Source organism: Hippopotamus amphibius, chromosome 6 (assembly GCF_030028045.1).
Source record: "Hippopotamus amphibius kiboko isolate mHipAmp2 chromosome 6, mHipAmp2.hap2, whole genome shotgun sequence".
NCBI classification, from domain to species: domain Eukaryota; kingdom Metazoa; phylum Chordata; class Mammalia; order Artiodactyla; family Hippopotamidae; genus Hippopotamus; species Hippopotamus amphibius.
This window is the reverse complement of record NC_080191.1, coordinates 48,762,523-48,785,905: the sequence shown is the minus strand read 5'-3', so window position 1 is coordinate 48,785,905 and position 23,383 is coordinate 48,762,523. Positions and strand designations below refer to the sequence as shown.

The window sequence follows — 23,383 nt, the reverse complement described above, 5'->3', positions numbered from 1 at the left end:
AGGCTGGACCAAAACTATGCCTTCCCTGGCCTGAACTGCCTGATATCCAAATATTTCCTCATTTTGGACAAAATTTAAAGACAAACATAAATTGGGGGGATGGGGATTTCAATATATTATAGATAATGGGTTAACATACTATCAATATTAAAAACTCCTGCCTCCCCAAAACAAAAACCAAAAGAACCACTTGCCCAATGACAATGAAAAGACAATTCGTATAAGACCAAATACAAATGCCAGAGAACACAGAGATAGTTAATATGTATCAGGTACTTACTGTAACGCCAGTAAGCATGTTCTAAGCACTTTTCATGTGATACTCTCTATATTCTTCATATGGACTTCATGAAGTAGGTATTGTCATTATCAGAGTTGGTAAGTGCGTTTAGGGAGATTAAGGAACATACCCAAGGTCCTTGGTAAGTGAATAGTCCGGCTCTAGAGTAGCCCCACTTAACTACTATACTCAACTATCTCCAGCAGGTGTATAAAGGTGAGGCATGAGGGACTTCACTATTAAAACGAGGAAATGCAAATGAAGCCACTAAGCTGGCAGGAACTTTTTAAAATAATAATTTAAAAGAGAATTCTGGGAACTCTGAAAAAATGCTTGTAGGAGGGCAAATTGATAGAAACATTTTGAGGGCCGTTTAATAATATGTATTAAAAAGCTTTTAAAATATGTATTTTTTTTGTCTTAAATACATTTATTCTAAGGATATATGCAGGGGTGTGTGAAGTTCATTGCTGTAAATATGTTCATCACCACAGTTTTCACAGAAATTCAAAAATAATTAAAAGGTGCAAAAGATGAGGTATTGACTGCTACATAATCACAGAGTTTAGAAGGCTATCTAATGGGATGAAAAGTGTAAATACCATTTTAGGTAGAAAAAGTATGTAAAAGGAAGAGAATGAGCGGTTCTATCATGCATACATCATGAAATAAAGACTTGAATAATATACATCAAAATGTAGTTTTCTTTAAATTGTGGTGTTATAAGTGGTTTTAATTATTTCCTTGTGCTTTTCTGTATTTCCAAACATTTTTATAATGTCTATGTAGATTTGCTAATTAAATAAAGCCCCACAAAATTATAAATATTTGTTTAAAGGACTACCTCCTTAAGATCCTTCTTTAAGATGTATGCATTACAATCAGGTTATACCACCTTATGTGACATAGAGACGGTCCATTAGTTGGTTAGTAAGGAGCTGAGCTGTATTTATCTGCTTAAGTTAGTAGCCAATATATTCTATTCTGCAACAAGTGGATAAGACAGAGAATGGATAAATTTTGATGAATGAGGCAAGAAATGGTAATAGATGCAAGGAAGGCTTAGGAGGCACTCGCATGGAAGGTGGTTAAGGGGCAGCATCACACACCAGAACATGAGGGACCTGCTTGTTGGTCTCCCACTCGTTCTAGACAGGTCCCAGGCTCTGTATTGCTTTCTTAAAGCCCAGAAAAAGCTATTTGGGAAAATCATTTCATTTATAATATGAAGAGAAAAGTGCCCTGCAATCATATAGAAAATGGCCTTGGAAGAAGGTGTTCAGAGACAGTCATTCCTTCTGAAGACCTAACAGCCCGAAGCCATGGGTCCTAAATCACATGAAAGTCTAAGCTCACTTGAAGGCTCAAGTCCATAATCTGATAAAGAGAGAGATAAGAAGGGTGTGGGGAACTCAAGATTCTTTAAGGAAGTGTAGATAAGAAAGTAGCCTTTACCTTGCCTTCCTGCCCACCTTTCCTGGCCCAGCCTAGCCCCAAATGAGTTGCTCCCACGGATCCAGAAGGTTTCCTGGTTGCCAAGAAGCAAACATGAGAAAAACTACAACAGAAAGTCAACGAAGAGTCTTCTAAGAACGTTCCCCAAAAGGTTAAAATGTACTCCTTACTGTAGTTATACCAATACATAGAAGTAGGCATAGAAAGAACATCAAAATAAGTTACACACCCAATAGCTTGGTTCTGTACTGTCATATCTGAAAAAGGGAACTATGGCAAATGAGAAAGAAAAGTCAAACAATTCTATTGACCTTTTTGTTTCATTATGATGAAGGATAATGTCATAAACTTTGGTAAATTGTATTCATAAAGCTGTTAAAATAAGCCCTGCTTTGATTCACATGGAGATGAATTCAAAAGAAAATTTACAACCAGCTACCAGAAATCTGCTTCTATTTTCTAATTTTCTTTTCAGGCACACATGCCATCTGTCCTAAGACCTGGATCCCATAGAGAAGTTGGGGAAATTGTGTAAGCCTTCTTTCATTGAGCAATATGATTTGATGTAAGAGAAAATAAAGAGACAGATGATGGCAGCTTGGTGACTCTCAGACTTCAGGAGGCAACAGCAACTTCTGGAGAGCTACCAACAGTGCAGATGCCTGCAACCCTGGAGATTCTGATTCAGAGGGCCCAGGATGACCTTTGGGTGCTTTTAATGCACATTCAAATTTGTGACCCATTCCATAGATACTTATCATGGCACCTTTCTATTCATAAACAGCATGCAGTCCTGGACAACTTATAATAGTCCCCAGGGTGGGGCAGTTTTGGTAAGCAAACAACTAATAGAGAAGGATTCAGAAGGAGCAGGAAAGGAAGACTCCAAAAGCAGGTTTCTACCTACCTCAGCAGATCAATGAGTGGGGGTGATAACTACGTCGGTAACACAACATGTTGGGTGCTACAAGGAATAACCACGAAAGCATTATTCCCCATTTGCTTCTAAGGGAACCAGTTATAAACACAACACACAAAAGAGAGGCTTTGTGCCTACTATTCTAAGGAAAACAAGAAAAAAATTGTTCATACGTAGTTATGGGCTGAATTGTCTCACCTCCCCAATCTGCAGTGGGGATTCATATGTTGAAGCCCTAACCCCAGGACTTCAGAATATAATTCTATTTGGAAATAAAGTCTTTAAAGAGAGAATTAAATGAAAAAGATATCTTTTTGTAACACATACATTATAATACATTAAGCAATACATATATTAAGTAAATTTTGCCTACTATCAGGAAAAAAAACTTTTCCTGCTTTGCAGCAATATGTGAGAAACTCAGACACAGCAAGATGCAATGGAGAGCAGCAGGGCAATGTACAAATCATGTGAGGTTTATTATGGAGATCGACTTGTAGATGACAGGAGGGGAACAAATCCAAAAGCAGGGAAGAGCCTTCCTTTCTGTATTGATGACAAAGAGATGCTTTAGGGACTATTCTTATGTCATGTGAGTTCAGAAAGTTTAGGACTCTTGTTTCAGCAGGAACTAAAGTACACATTTTGACACACACATACACACACAGAGGATTCAGTTATTAATAAAGTTACAAAGATCCTGCCCCCAGATATGTGCTCCAAATGAGCACTTTCAAGCAGTGACTTGAAATGTAGCACCCAGGGACTTCCCCGGAGGTCCAGTGATTAAGACTCTATGCCTCCACTGCAGGGGGCACGGGTTCAATTCCTGGTCAGGGAAACTAAGATCCCGCATGCTTCAGGGTGTGGCAAAACAAAACAAAACAAAAACAAAAACCACAAAAGGAAAAAAACACAAAAAACAAGAATGTAGCACCCACATTCTGATTTTTAGCTTTTATAATCTCTATCTCCTAAATCCTTATTTTATACCAATTTTTTAAATCTTGTTAAAAGAAAATGATGATTACAAATCAGAATGTGTCTTTATGCCTAAGTCCTCCATTGGTCGATATGGTGCCTTGATGAGCCCTTGTGTAGGGATCATATGACATCTGACATATGACACATGACATCTCTGGGTAGATGCAGCCCTGTGCCAGGGCACAGGGACCGATGAACTGGGCACGGGATGGGTTTCCAGCCCTTGTGCTGAACACAACTTGCACAGCCCTACATGATCATCCTGAAAACACCTTTCTCGACTACCTCACCCAGTTCCTCCTGCCCATCACCACCACACACATGCAGCAGGGGCCAGGAAATCCCATAGGTCCTCTGGCAATGTAATTCAGTGGTTACTTTTTAGGACACACCAGAGTAACACGAACCTTAAAGGGCAAGGATTGTACTTTCCAAGGCAGGTTGATTCAGATCCGTAAATAATAATTTCATTCAAATGAGTAAAACCCAGTGTTTTAAGCAACTTGCCTAAAGTCACACAGTTAATAAATATGGAACTGAGATCTGAATCCAGAAAATCTGACTTGAGAGCCCTTCTGTAAACCATAAAGCTACACTAGCTTCTTTTTCCTGAACTCGCTCCAGAAAGGTTTCTGAAATCGTTAATCTTATAGGGAACTCAGGGTTGCTGTAACAACATACCACATACTAGATGGCTTATAAACAATAGAAATTTGCTTGTAAACAACAGAAATTTATTTCTCACAGTTCTGCAGGCTGGAAGTTTGAAATCAGGGTGCCAGTATGGTCACGTTCCTGGCCTGGTAAAGGTCTGCTTCTGCATTCGTAAATGCCCTTCTTCTCACTTTAACCTCACATGGCAGAAGAGGCAAGCAAGCTCTCTGGGGTCTCTTTTATGAGGGCACATCCCATCCATGAGGGCTCCATGCTCATGACCTAGTCACCTCCCAAAGACCCCACCTCCCAATACCACCACCTTGGGGGTTAGGATTTCAACCCGGCAATTTGCGGGGGTACATGAGCCGGATTTCAACCCGGCAATTTGCGGGGGTACCCAGATCGTAGCATTCCTGAATTGAGGTTTTATATTTGGAGCAATTATTAGCTTCTAATAACCTAGATCTGGATGAACACAGGAAAATCTTTTCACTATTACAACCATTACTTTCTTTCCCACAATAGTTTTTTCATATCAGAGCTTCCCCAACACTGTAATGTTTCAGTTATTAAAGCAGTCAGATAGTCACTCATCATAACTGTCTAAAAGCCCACAAAATTATTAACAACCAAAGATAATTCTCTTCTAACAAAGATTCACCGTGGTTTTGACTGGCCCAAGACTGTTGAAGTATCAAAGCACTGCTACTTGGAGGCAGAAGTTTTACAGTCGGGGATGTGGAAGTGACAACTGAGGGAATGCTAGTAGATAGCCTTGCTAAGGGAGAAAGTAAAGAGAGGAGCTCTCCAGGTTCAAGAGTCAAATCATCCCTACAAGTTTTTCCACTGTTATCTGTAGCAGCATTTACAAACAAACACAGTGGTGGTTGTTGTATGTTACATCTGATTTGGCTTTGGCCCTGGAATGTGAAGCAAACTTTTGACTGGAAAATACAGAAGAAATCTATATAGAAAGAAAAAATGATGGGGAATAAATCATTGAGTCTAGCTTGATTGAATTTTATATTTCATAACTATTCCATGGAGTACTTTTTTAAAAAAGAAAAGTCAGTAGAGTTTCCAGAATCATTTATGACCTTTTCTTCCAAGGGCAAGCTCCCCCCTCGCCCAAAAAAGAGCGGACACTGAACACAATTTATTAGTGACTCAGATTATCATTACTAACATCTTTGAACTGTGTGATGATACACATTTGTTTGCTTTGTTTTTTATATTTTTGGCCATGCCACGTGGCTTACAGGATCTTAGTTCCCTGATCAGGGATTGAACCTGGGCCCTTGGCAGTGAAAGCACTGAGTCCTAATCACCGGACTGCCAAGGAATTCCCATGCACTTTTGTTTGTTTTAAAATGTTTCTCTTCTCACGGTTACAATGTCAAACCTTACCTCAGACATCCCCATATACTGCTACTGACATTCCTCTCACTCCCCTTACAGGTTGTATCAGACCAAGAAATTAGATAAAAACCAAGCATTTAACAATGGTAAGCAACCCTCTGCAGTCAAACCTACTAAGTAAAGCAAGGAAGGAAAAATTGTCAGTGACAAACTTGAATGTCCACTACGAGCCTGCCTTTGTACTGGACAACTGATATACAATCTACCAACAATCTTCATGATAACTATCAAAGCTTCAAATTGTAAGATTATTTCCATGATATGATGACCATCAATTCACATCCAACTTTCTTAATCTGACTTCCTATGTGGCTCATTCTCCCCCACCCCTCCCAAATTTTTTCATACTCTTTGTGGAAGGCTGAAGCAAATGCACTACACATTCTTCGCACATCCTCCAATCAACAGGTATAGACTACTTGTCAACTCCTTGAATCTGCAGTGTGGCCATGAGACTGGAACTTGCTTTTGCTAATGAGATATCAGTAAATATAACGCAAGCAGGGGCTTGAAAAGCACTTGTGCAAAAAAGCTTGTTACTGGGGACCCCGATACAACCATATGAAGAAGCCTGGGCTGGCACCCAGGAGTCTTAGTAATGCCGGCTGAATCCAGCCCCCAGCTAACAGATCAACTGACTATAGCTACATGAATGAGCCAGGAGACACCAACAGAAGATGGATCAGCCAATCAACAGAACTGTCAGAAATAATTAATCATTGTTGTTTAAGCTATTAAGATTTGTAGCGGTTTCTTTTTTTAATTTATTTTTTGGCTGTGTTGGGTTGCTGTCTAGGCACATGGGCTTCAACAGTTGTGACATGAGGGCTCAGTAGTTGTGGTTCATAGGCTTAGTTGCTCTATGGCATGTGGGATCTTCCCAGACCAGGGATTGAACCCATGTCCCCTTCATTGGCAGGCGGATTCTTAACCACTGTGCCACAAGGGAAGTCCCTGCAGCAGTTTCTTAAGACACAAAAACTGATACAGAAGTCGGTACCTAGAAGTAGCACGTTGCCATAACAAAAACCTAAAATATTCAGTATCAGCTTTGGGACCAGATAGCAGGTGAAAAGTAGTGAGGTAATTATTAGCAAAAACCAGGAAAATAGCATGCCAACTGTTAGCAGAGGCTGGAGAAGTGATCAGGAAACTGTAGAGCAGTCAGGGAAAAGGCAACCCACATTCTACTGCAGCAAAACAACTGGCAAAAGTGATGCCTGTGGCAGCATGGGAGATAGAAAATGAACTTTGCATTTAGCTGCAAAGATCTCCAGGAAGAATGTTGGAAGTGTTCACTGAGTGTTTCTAGGTGCATATAAGGTTCTGCAAAATAGAGATGAGCTGAAAAATGAATTATCTAGTGAATGAGCATTGTTTAGAGAAACTAGAGAAGAACCAAAACTCATGAGATTGGAAAAGAAAATCTTTTATCTCTCCAGTCTCTTCACCTGAAGGACAAGATTCTTAGAGCAAGAAATGGCCTCAGAGTGAAGTCCTTTGTAAAATTTAATGTGGTTCCTTGTAGCTCTTCTCAGCTGGACAAAAGGGCCTCTGAGACTCCTAGAGGAGCTGTCTCATAGCAGTCTGACATTCAGCCCAGAGTAGAGATAGATCTGTCTTGACTTGGAAAAACAAAAATACAAACAAACAAAAAACTGTGGCTGAGGGTTTCAGGGGCATGAATCCTATGAGATTCTTAGGAAAGCCACCAAAATTTTTTGAGAGTTTTACTGAAAAGCACAAAAGTATGACCTAAAAGAGACAAAAAGCCATTCAAAGGAAAGGAGGTCTCCGGATGCTCACTTTTTTACAGTAGGATTAGGCCAAAGAAATTATTTAGAAGTAAAAATAAGCCATTTCTTATGGAAGAGGAAGAATGTTTCGGAGAGTCAGAGCCAAGAGCCGTAGAGAAATAGACACCAGTGATCCATTCCCAAGGAAGAGAACTGGGTCCTAATCAAGGAACCTCCCCTGGCCCAGGAGTGGGAAGCACCTAGCAGCACGGACCTGGATAGAGTTGCTGTGGACTGCTGAGTGCTATTTGTATTGGTTCTGTAGTTTGGGGGGATTATCTTTTCCCTATTTCACCATTATATGTTGGTTGTGTATGGGGAGAGAATTTCTCTATGATAACTAAAAACTATGATAACTAGATAACAAAAATATATGATAGTTATGTTATCATATATAGTATATATATCATATCTATATGCTATACAGATATATGATAGTTATCAATGACAACTAGATAACTAAAAAGTTCATTGTCTCAGGATCAAGAGGATCCACCTCTGAAGGGCTGTATCTGAGCAGTCTCATCTGTATCCAGAAGTGATGCAGATCACAGATAAGCCTCTAGACTTAGAGGCTGATGCCTTAATGGGATGAGGCTTCTGGAAATCCTATGATGGGGGTAAGTGTATCTGTCTTCCAGGAGAAATATGAGTAATTTTTGTCAAAGGCAGACTATATTTGATTACAAAAAAAAAACTGGCCACAAATTCTTAGCAGCACCCCTGATCAAGAAGTGGTGTTGACGGAAAAGACATGCCCTGTTAATAAAAGAGGCAAAGTTTCGTTAGCAGTAATCTGCTGCCTTCTCAGCAGGCAGTGTGCAGCAACTCACAGACAGGGCAAAGGACTAGGAAAGTCATAGACCTGGAAATAAGTGGGGTCCCTACAGAAGAGAAGGTGCAACAGTACCTAGAGAGCACGTGGAAGAAGAGGAGACCAGCCTGCATTGAGCAGCAGTTAACATACTAATTGGATCTGTCTGGAAGTGTTTTCCTTAGTGAGGGGGCATCAAAAGCTTTCAATCTATATACTTGTATATATGTGTGCTTTTTTTTTGGTGGTAGGGCGTGCAGTGCAGCTTGTGGGATCTTAGTTCCCTGACCAGGGATCAAACCTGTGCCCTCGGCAGTGAAAGCATGGAGTCCTAACCACTGGATCACCAGGGAATTCCCTGTGCATGCTTATACGATTTGTAATGCGACAAAGAGTATCATTCTCAAAGAAGAGGAAGGAGTAGGAGAAGGAGAAGAGGAGGAAGAGGAAGAAGGGGGGAGGTGGAGGAGGAGGAGAGGGAGGGGAAAAGGAGAAGGAGTTTCAATTTCTCTACTCCTTCAGTCTGGGCTTGGCCATGAGACTTTCTTTGATTGAGAGGACAACGGAAAACATGATGCAAGCAGAGGCTGGAATAGCACTAGCACCTTGGGGCTTGTCCCCTCTTACTATCAAGAACACCAAAAACTCTATGTGTGGAAGCTCAGGCTAGCCTCCTGGAGGATGAGGACCACATGGAGAGTGAGGCCAGCCCCCAGGTGACCCACCACTACAACTATGATTAAGCCCAGGTAGGCCCATTGGAAGAACCACTCGGTATTTACTTTCTGCCAGGTACTGTTGTAGAAGCTTTACATAGATTATCTCATTTAATCCTCATAACTATGAGAAATAACAAATCGTGATTTGGAGGTGGTTTGTTATAATGACAAAGTTAAATGATACACCCCTCTTTAGGTTTCTGTATATCCTATAATGTGTGTTCTTCTTAAAGAGGACCTAGGAGGATGATGTGACTCATGCATAAACCATAATTTTTGGAAAGTAAATGCTGTTGCATTTAAAACAAAGTTCATTGCTACAATTTAAAAATACAAACATAAGCTATGTGTACCAGATAACTGTCCTGATGATATCTGACACCTACTTGACGATCATGGCCTAATTACACCCCCGGATTTTGATACAATATACACTTACAATTTTCTTTTCTTATTGTATACAAATATGAATGTAAAGCATACACATAAAAGGAGCATGTGTTTCTTAACAAGTCTGAGGACAGCCTTCCTTTCCTCTTGAGGATTGTGGTCATAAGCATGGTAAGGAGAAAAAAAAATGATGCTAAAAAAAGATTATCTCACATGCAAGCAGCCTCCACAAGAAAGACTCTGCTGAAGCTGTTTGATAATGCAGTATGCTAAATTGGGGTTCTTGAGCAGTGGGGGTAGGACAGCACAGAGATACTAGGCAGTTTTAACCTTGGCTGAGTTTCAGTCTGATAAGAGGTTCTGAAAACTTGAAAAGCCAGTTTTGAAACGGAGGTAGAGAGTTAAGTGTATCACAAGTGCACTGCTCAGATCACTAAAGTAAAGAACACCAGGTAGGCAAAATGCAACTTCCAAACATGATTTTCCTGCCATATTCCAAACCTTCCTTTGTCATCCAAGACTGAACCAGAGACATTTCTTGCTATCAGATTAAAAAGAAGAAAAATTAGTGTAATATGTACCAGGTTCCTAAGGAACATCAGGAGTTGATTAAGACCCTACTAGTCTATCAGAGTGTTTAAGGCAATCAGGATACTGCTTCTCAGTTGTAGAATCTGCTTAGAATTCCACACCCACTCAGGGCAGTAGAAGAGAGTGGCTAAGTGTTCAGCCTGGGGAGACAAACTCTGCCACCACTGGGACTAGGCTGGGCTTCCTCAGTGGTTTCAGGGTTCCCAGAAGTAAGAGAAGGCAATTCCTAATAGATAAGTGCGTTTCAAATGTCTGCTGATGTCACATTTCCTTGTAATCCGTTTCTCTCTGCCTTATCTTCCACATGTATAAATACTGACTGCATAAGATGAGGAATAGAATTAAATGAGATAATCCACATGAAGCTCTTAGGAGAGTGCCCAGCAGAGAGTAAGCACTCTGTATATGCACCCTGCGGTCATCTATTCTGTGATTTTAATTCACTCAAAAAATGAACACAGACTCAGTAACTATTAGCATAAAGAGTGCATTTGCTGATATACTACTAACGGTTTATTACTAACAGTCTGTTACTCATCTCATAATCATAAGTGAACACTAATACCTGGGGGTCACCAGATTATTTAAAGTTTTCAATAACTTTTTTTTCCAATTCTTTTTTTGTAAAAATCTCTTTTTTTTTTCTGAGCATTAAAGCAACTCTTGCTCTTTGAAAAGAAGAAGAAATAATCCAATGACAGAATGGAAAGTAAAAATTTCTCATTATTTAATACTGTTATATATAATAACTATAAAATAACCAATGATAAAAGTCTAATAATACACATTCTCCCAGACTCTTTTCTATTCTAGAAGGTTGTGAATTCTTAAGAGACAGCACCCAGAAGAACTGACCCTGATACTGTGAACTATGGAACATTTTTCTGGTAAACTGCAAGAATTCTCTGAGGTTTCTTCCTGCCAGGGGACCTCTCAGGGATGCAGGGCCATAGGGCAGGTGCCACCGTACTTTCACCACCACCATTTTCATGCAGGTGAAATCAGGTAAAAAGGAACACTGAAGGCAACCAAGAAAGGTAAAGGAAATTCTTAAAGAGAATATGTATGTTTCACTTTCATGCTTAAGAATCTCAAGGTAGTTACCCCAATTCCACACAGCTGGAAAACTGTGAGTCTTGAAGTGCCTAAGCCGGTGTGAGGACTGGTATCTTCAGGACTCAGTGTTTATAAAGTCAGTGGCTAGGCTTTCTTTGGGGAAGAGATGAACAATTTTAATTCAGTAAACATCCTTCGAACATCTCTCTCAGAAATGTCTCACAAAGGTGAGCCTCATGCCCCACCCCACCCTACGAGGTTTTGTTGCCAGTGGTGGGGGTGTTCGTTTTGCTTTCCAGGAACATGCAGGGAAGAAGTCTTGCTCATCAGCTAACTGACCTGAGTCCTGAAAACAGATGTGGCATGGGAGAAAGAGTGCTCCCCTGGGTGTCACAGGACTTCGCCTCATTTCCATCGCTAGCTGTATAAAGTGGAGCGAGACATTTCATATCTCTGAGTGTCAGTTTCCCCATCTGTAAAATGGTAATGACACTACCTATCTATCTCATAAGGGTTTCTTTTTTGATCATTAAATGAGGTAAATAATGTATATAAAAGCACTCTGTAAATTTAAGAGTAGTTTACAAACATGGTATTAGGAGTTATTATTTTGCAGAGTTGCCATCCATAATCAGTTTATTTCACCACGTAGTTTATTCAAAATATTACAAGTACCACTCCTTAAGAAACACGGGCAGACTAAGTGATTTTAAATGATCCTACAAAGCCAAACAACTATTCTATTATCGGTTTCTATATTACTCCTATAACTCAAGTGACTGAATTTTAATGCCCTATATTCATTCAGAACCTCAGCAAAGTATGAGTTAGATGCCTTGCATTTACTGTATAAAAGATGTTCAAGGAAATAAACTCATTTATCATAATTAAATTTGTATTTCAAAGGGAATATCTCATATTACACTTATCAAAGAAAACAAATTTTGAAAAACAAGTTTTGAAAACAAAACTAACAAACTAAAAAGCAGGAGCTGACCAAGTTTCTTATATATCTACTCCAACATAAACTGTTCCACGTAGCAGCTGTGCTATTTAGTACTGTACAGAATCAACACAAATAGGTGTTAAAAATATAATCTTATGGACCTTTCAATATTAACAAGATTAAAAAACTTCCTTTATAGCTGAGCTTCTATTTTATATTAAAAGGATGCTGTAGTCTGTCATACAGAGTGAAGTAAGTCAGAAAGAGAAAGACAAATATTGTATGCTAACTCACATACACGGAATCTAAAAATTGTACTGATGAACTCAGTGACAAGAATAAGGACGCAGATGCAGAGAATGGACTGGAGAACTCGAGGTTTGGGAGGGGGCGGGGGGTGAAGGGGAAGCTGAGATGAAGCGAGAGAGTAGCACAGACATATATATACTACCAACTGTAAAACAGATAGCCAGTGGGAAGTTGTTATATAACAAAGGGTGTTCAACTCGAGGATGGAAGATGCCTTAGAGGACTGGGAGGGGGAGGATGGGGGGGACTCGAGGGAGGGTGGGGGGAGAGTCGAGGGAGGGAGGGAATACGGGGATATGTGTATAAAAACAGATGATTGAACTTGGTGTACCCCCCCAAAAAATAATAAATAAATTAAAAAAAATAAAATAAAATAAAAAAAATTTTAAAAAAAAGGATGCTGCATCTTTGCTGTGGTAATTGGTAACATTCATAATTGGAATCAGGGGATAACTTTTTTTTTTTTTTTTTTGGGGGGTACACCAGGTTCAATCATCTGTTTTTATACACATATCCCCATATTCCCTCCCTTCCTTGACTCCCCCCCCTCGAGTCCCCCCCACCCTCCCTGCCCCAGTCCTCTAAGGCATCTTCCATCCTCGAGTAGGGGATAACTTTCTATCTGACTAAAACTGCAGAAAATTCTATAGCTAAAGAATAACTTTATTTGTTCTCTCACAAACAAACTATCAATATTAGTGTAGAATAATTACCAGTAACCATGAAACACATACAATTTTAAATATCATATCTTTCATTTTTATTTTCTGTTGAGTATTCATTATACTGTAATCAGATTTGAACATTATATTCTAAAATCTCAATTGTTTTAACCAAAATATATAACAAAATATATAATGGCATCTGTTAGATAAACCAAGTTGGGCACTGTGTTAATTAGCTTCTAAGTAATATTCATAAAATAGACTATGTGATTGCTGTTCTTATACAAGTCTTTCGGGACAAGCATGCTTCCACAGGCTACTGGGACAGACTTTCATGTGTTTATTCAACTAGTATTTCCTGAGTATCTACTATGTGCCAGGAAATATGAGAGGATGTTAGCTCAATGAGCAAAAGAGTCATGGTCTCAGTCCTTTAAAAATATTTTTTTTAGATAAGCAAAGAATGCTTACAGAAAGCATTTTTCAAGAAATAAATGAAAATTTCAAAAACGTGAGCTAAGACTTCTGAAATATCTAAAATACAGGTATAGGTGAAACTAAACTTATGCAACTTGCCCATTCTCAACAATTTAAAGACATAACTATGAAGATATTGAGGGAAATACATCTTCAGTTTTCTGTGTAATTACAAAATTTTTCTTAATTTCAATAACTGGTGTCATCTATGACATGAAGATATAACCGCTTAGAGTTTAAACCATGCTGCAAAGTCAAATAAACCTGCACTGGATTCGCAGTTCTAAGCAAATTGGAATAACGCTATCAGTCTCCAGGGGGGCTTAGTAAGGTGCTTGACACACAGTGAGTGAATCTTCAACAAAGGCAAGTGTTTTCCTCATGTTGGTAAACAGACACACTCTCCATAACTATCAATAGGAAAACCTATAAATGAGAGTTATTTACTTTTAACTTTACTGCTCTTAGTCTGTCCTGGCCCAAAGAAACTCCACTGTGGCCATCTCCTCCTGCCCTCTTTTGACATATGCCCTCCAACCAGCGATATCTCACCCCTCCCCAACCCCTACCCAAACTCAAAACTTGGCCACTTCAATATCCCATTCCTATGTTCCACTCTCCACTTTTTAAGGCAGTAAATAGCTATTTTGATGAATGTGTCTGTTCTTATGTGCTAGTAGCTTAATATACTACTCAATCCAGAAAAAACACTTATATGTTTAAAGAAGACCTATATTCTGGGTAAAATGGCAAACTGAACATTACTTTTTTTCCCTTCCAAAATTCCACTAAAGGAACTTTTGAAAAGGCATACGCTCATGAGGTGAAGAACAACGTAGAAGAGAGTAGCAACAAAATTTAAGAAGTTGTAAAGCAAATGGGCAAGTGATAACTAGCCCAGCAGATACAAGAAGCTGACTTCTAAGCAAAGAGAAGGCCAAGAAATAACTACACCATAAGTAAGTACTCCAAGGCTCAGGAACCAGAATTGAAGGCTGAGTACTTTCAGAAAAGGAGGTGATGGTGGCAGGGTAACAACAAATATGTTTGGTTAGAAGCCATTTTAAGAAGTGAGTGTATCCACCATCTCGTGCTACTGTGGCAGGAGAGTAGCAAGGCTGGACTCTGACTCTAGACTGGGTTAGAGATACCCACCTGGAGAGAGGAGGATTAAGTGAATGTTTTTATAGAGAATGCTGGACCTCCAAGCCTCGTTCACCTACCACCCAGCCACACTGACCTAGATCCTATAGACAGGAGAATGGAAGACTCTTTTCCATAAAGTAGAAAGAAAGAAAAAAAGAAGTAAAAAATAACAGAAAAGAAGAGGAATTTAGGGGTCCAATCCTTTAAGCTCAATTCCAAATAACAGAAATTCCAGAGAGAGGACATTATACAAGGGGAGAGAGAGAGAGAGAGAAACAGATCACCTACAAAACATTTAAGGTCAAAACACTTAAAATTATTGGAACAACGCCTTTTAAACTTTTGCGGAAGATGTATTTTCAACCCAGAATTCAGTCAAACCATCAATCAAATGTGAAGGTAGAAGAACAACATTTTCAGTCTCAAAAAAGTCTGAAAATTTTTTTATCTCCTCTGTTCTCTTTCTCAGGAAGAAGGTGTGGAATGCATTCCAACAAAAGAAGAAAGTGAAGCAGGAAAGATACAAAATATAGAATCCTAACGGATTCTAACAGAGGAGAGAGGGAAAGGCATCCCAGGATGATGGCAAAGGGAAACTCTAAGATGACAGCTATGAAGCTAGCTAAAAAGATATCTGCCTAGATTAGGTGAGTAGGACAGATTTCTTCAGAAAGATGAAACTGACAGAATTCCTGATGGGGCAAAATTGCTTGAAAGGAGATTTAGACAATTTGGGGTTGAGTAGGTTGTAAGTGTAAATAAGACTAACAACGACAACAAAAACCAGTTAACTTCCAGGAAAGCAAAAAATATTATGTAGTTACAGGAAAGTAATCATGATATAATACATGACTCAGCTGTGATTAGCATTTTCATCATCTTAAAAATACAATCATGGAATACCGACCTAACAAATTATAATGGAGTTGTGTTGAGAGGATGGGAGGAAGGGACAGAAAGGGTGCAAGTCTGTGGAAAAGAGATGTGAAAATGAGCTAAAACACCATCTTCCATACAGAGAAGTCAATAGGGTATGCCTAAAACAAAAAACAATCAAGAAACAGTAATAGAAGTGTGTTATTTAGAGACATGAATATAGATACTAAAAGAACAGCAAAAATAGTCGAAAGTAGCTGCCTTTAGGAAGGGGGAAATGAAACAGATCTTTTGTCATTAGACTTCTATTTTTCATTAAATGTTTTCTGGAACTAGTTGGCTATATATGTGTAAATTTGATGAAGTTAAAAACTAGAGAGAGAAAGAAGGAAGGAGGGCAGGAAGGGAGGGAGAAAAGAAGGGTGGGAGGGAAGAAAGCATGAAGGAAGGAAGGAAGGGAGGGAGGGAGGGAGGAAGAAAAAGGCTTTCTAGAAATCCAAAACACTAATCAAAAGGGCAGTGGTGTGAATTCATGAGTTTGGCTTGGCACTAACCTAAAACTCTTCAGGAATCCTCTATCTTGTCTGCTTACTTCTTTCTCTCTCTTTCTTGTGTAAACATCTCTTTACAGGTTCTGCTTTAGAGTTAACACATACACATTTATAAGTGGAATCCAAAACTCTCTTCAAGTTAACATTTTGACTGAACTGAATCCAAAATTCTTGCTGGGGTTAAAAAAAAAAATCTGAAAAAGAAAGTGATCCTAAAATAAAGCTCAAATAATAAATGATGAATTTTTTTAGAAATTGGAAAGAACACACAGTACTGGTGAAGCAGTGGAAGCCCTAGCAGACAGTAACACCTATTATAAGACAATAATTAAAGGCAAACATGAAAATTAGATAAATGGACACAAATAAAACGTGGAGAAATAGACCAATTATATATAAAATATTAGTTTATGAAGAAGCAGGCATCAAAAAATAATAGGGGAGGAAAAAATTTAAGCAACTAGAGTGACTAGCAAGAATTTATTTCTCTCTGATCCTTACCATATACTCCACAATATACTTCAAGAACATCAAAGAATTAAAAATGCAAACATCAATAACAGAAACATTAATAGACGATAAAGTGGAATATTTACCAGTACTCTGCGATAATAACTTGCTATGGGATTTGAGGTTGTGGAAGAACTCGCAAAGAAAAAGATAACTGAATTTGACTACATAAAATTTGAAATCCCTATGCAACAAAAAATAATAATAAATATTAAAAATTAAAGCAAGAGGTTGGAAGAAAATATTTGTACGTTAGGTAGGTACACATTATTAAGCGAACAGATAACCTAAACTGATAAGAAAATAACATGACAAAATATATTGAGGAAAATATATAGAAAGACAATAACAGGAGCTAAAATATTCTCAATAAAAATATGAAATGATAGTATCTGCTTTTTAGAAAATAAATGCAAATTAAAAATAAGATAGTAATTTAGACTTATTAACTTAAACAGAAATGAGGGGAAAAAAACACAATACAAGGTTTATTGATGCTTTACTTGCTAGATGAAAGAATAAAATTGAAAATACTTATCGTATGTTTATGCCGCTGTCAGTAGTAGGTGTAAGTATCTAGATGTCAACAGAAAGGAGAAAATGTCCATGGCACTCTAAGTTTCAGCAAAGGGCAATTAATACCTTGAGAAATTTCCTAATTAAACAACAACAAAATTATGCTGACTACATGGAATTTTCTTCTACCAACTGCTAATCTTTTCAGATGAGTGGATACTACTATAATTTTGACTCTTTAAGGAATAAGCTTCATCCTCTAAAGAGATCTACATTTTCAAAAAGAGAAAAATATTTCAGTGCACCACCATAGCCTTTTATTAAAAAAATTCTCATTCTTAATGAAAATATAAAAGTTGAACTAATTTACAAAAGTATTCAGTTGGATGCACAGTGGTTAAACTTGTCACCCATCTACACTGCAGCAATAAACCAAGCTTGAACTATGTAAAATAGACAGTGTAAGAACAAATGTTTAGAATTATTTCCTCGCCTTTCATATACTCCCTATATACACTATTTATAGTAAAAGCAAGAAAAAAAATTAGAACATAAATTAACTTATACTTGCAATACCAAAGGAATATGCCAAAGCATGGGAGGAAAGATGTATCAAAACATGGCAAATGGTCATCATAGGACATCACACGTCCATTCACTTAAAAATCGCACTTCAAGTCTGAGTTATATTTTCACTTGCACTATAGTCTTTAATTCCATTTTTTAGTATCAGTGTGGTTTTGAGATGCTGGATGGTGGATGGTGGGGATGTGTTTAAGTTGACTTTAATGAGAAACAGAAGAGCATTCTACACCTCCATCTACATCTAGTAAATGCTGCCCTGTGACAGTTTAATCCTCCCTTCCCTGCAATCAGCCAAATGGATGGCATTCTTTTTTTTCCTTTTTTTTGGCCGCAATGCACAATTTGCGGGATCTTAGTTCCCCTACCAAGGATCGAACCCGGGCCTTGGCAGTGAAAGTGCCAAGTCCTAACCACTGGACTGCCAGGGAATTCCCCAATGGATGATATTCTTAGTAGTTCGAGTAGACATTCATAGGTTAAATGTGCACATATTTGCTTTGTGATGTCTGGTTAAACATGAAATAGGTTCTCTGTAGAGAAGCAATCTGGTTACTTTCTCAACCCAAGGACTCAATTCAAATACTATATTTAAGGTTATTTATTTATCTAATGTTATAAACATAAATAAGTTGCAGTAGAAGAGATGCAGGAGATTCAAAGATTAAAAAATCAAGAAGTCACAATGCCTGCCCTCAGCTAAGCTTAAAAGTGTATGGGGAGAAAGAAGCAGGTACAGAAATAATCAAAGAGCAAGAACTAGCCCTAATAGGAATTAAAGGAACCAGCATGAGCTGTTAAGCCAGGTAGAGGCTACAAATTGCAACACCAGGGCTGCATCCTCTCTCAGCAGGGCTGAGAGAGTGAAGTGGAGGGATGAGAAGTCAGAGCAGACACTGACCTCTGAGCAAAGGTGCTCCAACCTTGGTCTATAATAACACCCAAAGGCAAACCTGTCAAGCACGCTCCTAGGCCATAATCATCAGATTCTTAAAATTAACTCTTAAAAAGCTATAATATAAGCTCATGATTTTCAGAGCTTTAAGTTTATATTCTTTTACTGTATATTACATATTAAAATATTAACAAATTGGCTTCTAGCAACGTCACATTGAAAGAGATACACAGAAACTTCCTTTTCTGTTCTTTGCCATCTATTTTATTCATTAAATGAAGGAGTCACTTTCTTGTTCACTCTTTGCCAGTCTGTGTGCTCACATACTGGACACACACACACACACCACACCCATACATGCACACACGCATGTGAAGGATGGTCAATTTTGAACTAGATAGATGAAAAGATCTTCCTTTTCAAAAAAGAGGTCCCTTTTCTCATAACCAAAGCCAGGCTCATAGCTTCTGTTTTTATATAAATTGTGTTTCATGAGAATGGGAAATTTTCTCTGACCTTAGACTAAGCTGGGTTACTGGCTCCATGATCTCACACTTTCTGATACTTCCTCTTTCCTGATATTCATCACATTCTACTGTTAATTGTTCCATTGCTTGTCTTCTTTGCTTGCCAACAAGCTCCATGGGGTCAAGGGCTGTACTTATTGTGTTTGCCATGTAGCCCAGGGTGTCCAGCTAATGAAAGCCTCAATAAATATCTGTTGAATAACTAGACTGATTATTTCTTTCAATCATTTTTGATGAGGCTAGCTCTCTTGCACACCAAGATGAAGAAGACAGTCATTGCCTTCAAGGTGCTCACAGGCTGGTAGGGAGGGTAATGATAAAATGTAACAACAGGGGGATGTATGGGTGTACTTTCTGAGCTCAGTGGAAGATGGCGAACTCAACGAGATGAGGGGAAGGGAAGGCTTCCTAGACAAGGTGATGTCTGAGCCGATTCTAAATGGTTTAGTGGGAGTTAGATGGGCAAGGAGAAGGGGAAAGGACCAAGCAGAGACAACCTAAGCAAAGGCATGAAGCACTGAAGGTACAGGAACTACAGCAATTTGGTGCCGCAGGAGTGAGCCAAACATATCAGTAGGTGCTAGGAGTTTACCAGATTATTCTCTAGGTGACTAATATTGTGTTTCCTGCAATGACCTGACTCAAAATCAGTGCTTTTCCCTTTGAGGAAAAATAACTATTCCCTATTTCAATGAATCAGATAATATATTTTTCTGTCACAGTTATCTGGCTCATCCTATTAGATGCTCATTTAAAGCTTTAAGACAGCACCTCAAAGTTTCATCTGGCATAAGATTTTCTGGAACTTTCTTCCTCTCCTAGAAAGTTTACTGATTCCTATAAATTCACTGATTTCCTCCCCCTCCCACCCTTTTATCTACAGCTATTCCAGGAATTTGGCATCTCTCCCCCAGTTATCAAGATAGTAAAAGGCCAAGCCAGAAACATCTCTCTCCAGCAATCCTGGTTGGAAGCCAGCCAAAGAATTTGCACCAAGCTCTCCATTGGCCACACCAGGAATATGCTATGAAAGACAAGGGGTGAATATCCCTCTATCAAGCCTGCCAGGATTAAAGCTCAGGTGCCCTTCTGTTCCACAGTTCCCATGGCTTCTTGCTAATCTGAAAAATCCCAAAAGGCTTGGTCACCATCAAGGGCATAACAGGTCAGGGCAATGGTTCTTAAGCTATAGCAAGGATCAAAATCATCTGGGGAAAATGTGCTGAAAATGTCAATTCATGGGCTCCACTTTTAAAGATTTTGTTCTAGTAGATCTCGAACGTGGGCCTGGTCTTCCCTTTCTGTTTTCTTTTTGTTGTTGTTTGTTTGTTTGTTGAGGATGTCTTAAAATATCCCAGGCAATTCTGATCTTATAACCTGCAAGCTACATATTGAGAGTCACTGGACCAGTTTGGGGCCTGTTAAAGGCTTATAAAAAAGGGAGAGGGGAGGGGGAGACAAGAGAGAGAAAAGGTAGAGAAAACATCACAAAATTGTTTACCATTTAACAATGGTAAAGCCTTGAACTGCAGCAAAGACCAGCATTTCTGTTGTTGGTCTGGACAGCCTGCGTGTTTGGTTAGCCTTCTCTAGCATGCACCCCACTCCACTCATCCTGGATGACCCTCACCTGGCTCTTCTGCTCCTAATCTTCCCAGGATTAAGGCTACTGTCTTCTTGCTCTCTGGTCAGCTATTTGAAATCCTTAAGAGCTTTGGACACAATGCCAGCTTTCTGGGCTCCACTCAGCAAGGCAATGGTCTAGGTCAGAAAGACACGGCAAGGCCCTCATAGAGAGAATGCTGTTTTCCAGAGAAATGTAATGGATGATGGGATACTCAGACCCCTTTACGACCAAGGCCCTCATTCCCCTGGCTGCCAGGAACGTTGGCTGCGGAAGGTTCACAGCTCCAGGAATTGCCCTTGACTAAAGGGAGCTGCTTTGTCCAAGATTACACTTTCTGCCTGGATGCAGCCCACACGACGTGGGATACAATGACCAGCTGCCTTGCTTCATGGTGGCAGAACAATCCTGAACGGCCATCCCACCTCCAAAGTTCCCCACTGCCAAGACCACCATGGTACATGAACTGCAGTTAATTCCTCCCTCTGCATCATCCTGCTGTCCTCTCTCCCTGCCCAGTGTTATTCCCAGAGCTCCTCCCAGTAAACTTCTTGTATGCAAATCTCAGAGTTTGTTTCCAGGAAGCCTGACCTAAGGTACTGAACTTGCCTCTTTTAGTCAAGCAGTGACAGCATAGCGTACTAGGCCTCTGCCCCTGATTTCTCGGCTAATGTTGGGTAGTCACTTAATCTCTCCCAGGGTCTCCTTCCTCATCTGTAGAAAGTGAATATAGACAACAACAACAGTAATAATACTTATTATATCTGTTTTCCCAGGCTTTTACAAGATTTAAAAGAGAAAATATCTATGAGAGCACTTTGTAAGTAATGAAGAACTGTATAATCCTGTCAGCAAATATCACTCGATGCTGGTTTACCATGTGATAATCAGGGAAGAGGGAAGGAAGAAGTGGGATATCTATGAATATTACACAATTCAGCTTATGCTGTGTCCAGCTTTATCTCAAATTAACAGATTTGTGTCACTAATCACCCAAGCACATAACAGAAAATTGAAAACAAAACCAGGAGGTGAGACATGCATTGCTGAAACCCTGAAACTGAAACAGAAGCTAGAACTATCCTTGTTCACTCTTTTTCCATATGAAGATAGCAACAGAGTTATTTCCACTACTCTGAAAAGTCAGAACTCACATGATTACCCAACACCTTATGCAATGAGCAGTGAAATGCCATTTTATATCTCTGAACAGAGAAACAAGCACAACAACTGGTTAAACAAAATGGGGAACACTTTTCTAAGCAACTTTGTACTTCTCGATTTCTTGATACTGTATACACTAAAAAGAAAAAAGAAGTACATTAACTGAAAACATTTAATTAGCTTAAGAAAGATACCTGGAAATTTCCAATCCTAAAACTTCTTCCTACTAAAAATTACCAAATTACTGAGCCTTACAAAGAACGTGAATGAGATACACAAATGTCTGGTATCCACAGACTCAGAAGGAGTGACCAGCAAATGACTTACTCTAACAGATGGTTTCATTATTAGTAAAAGTCACAGAATGGTTAGAACTCGGAGAAGGCTAAGAGACCTACCAGAGCCCCTAACTCTGGTAATTCTCTGCTCTCAGGGAAACCACAGTTGAAATGAGGAGGCCAGACAAACCCACATGAAATATTAACCAAAACCCTCCCTTTCTTGTTCTCTGAGCACTGAATGAATTACAGGCAGGCATATAGGAATTTAGACCAAGGGGTAAACGTGTGGGTTGGATCATCCCGGAAGGCTTCATGTCAGTTTCATATAATGAGCAACTATAACTATCTAGATTTCCTGGTAAACCTAAAGAAATGCTGAATGAAACATTTCATTCATGCGTGGAGAAAACATTTCAAAACTTCACGTTTTAGATACCTGAACATTATAAAACTTCAAACTTTAAGTAAGTCTGTTGATTTGTTGAGGTATAACATTAATTCAGTGTCTATAATCCTTATGTGGTCCAAAGTAGAGGCCTCTGAGGAAAAAGAGAATTAGACCCTGCTTGCTGAAAAAAATCAGAGAATTATTTCAAGCCATGGTAGGCTGAATCACGACCCGATGAGAATAGTGAAGAGTTGCGGTAGATGGGGGCGGGGGGAGCCGGGAGGAGGGATTGTTAGTGAGAAACATCTTTATCAGGACCAAAGGAATGGACCTGTAAAGAGAAATGAGGACCCGAATTCAGGAAACTTAAATCAACTTGCCCAGCCAAAATCAAGAAAACGGGAATCAGCAGGGCCAGCTGCACTTACCAAAATTCTGGAAGTTAGAAGAAGAGGGGCTGGCAAGTACCTGCTTCAGGGTAAACCAGAACAACATAGGCCCCAGGAGGCAGATCATAAACCAGGAGTGTAAGACTTGGAGCTGTTATGGACCTGCCTGCATCTGTTAGTAAATCTTAATACCACCGGATCCTGCTCTGTAGATTAATGACCCCTGGTCAACCTTTCTGCTTCGCCATGGCAGGGATACTACAGATCTTAGCAACAAAACATGAAGTGTATCTAAGAAATACAAAGTGCTGAATATCCAGCGCTCTGGAAGGGCAGTAACTGAGGTAACTCTGAGGACAGTTGTGGAAGCTCTGAGAACCTTCAGTCACTGTGAGTCTCCATTAAAATGTTTTAAATTCCCAGGAGAAATGTTCTGATTATTTTAGGTTTATTCCTA

At 39.2% G+C, this 23,383-nt stretch overlaps 1 protein-coding gene across 2 annotated transcripts in view; it reads right to left on the bottom strand.

Annotated features, from left to right (window-relative positions):
* The window catches only part of STX11 (syntaxin 11), a 32,230-nt gene that overhangs the window by 3,545 nt on the left and 5,302 nt on the right, over positions 1-23,383 (bottom strand). The window contains exon 2 of one of the 2 annotated variants that reach the window (XM_057740168.1): positions 16,054-17,136. The exons of the other annotated variant lie outside the window; for it this stretch is intronic. The gene's annotated coding sequence lies outside the window, so the exon portion shown is untranslated. The remainder of the gene's footprint in view (positions 1-16,053; positions 17,137-23,383) is intronic. 2 annotated transcript variants of the gene reach the window in all.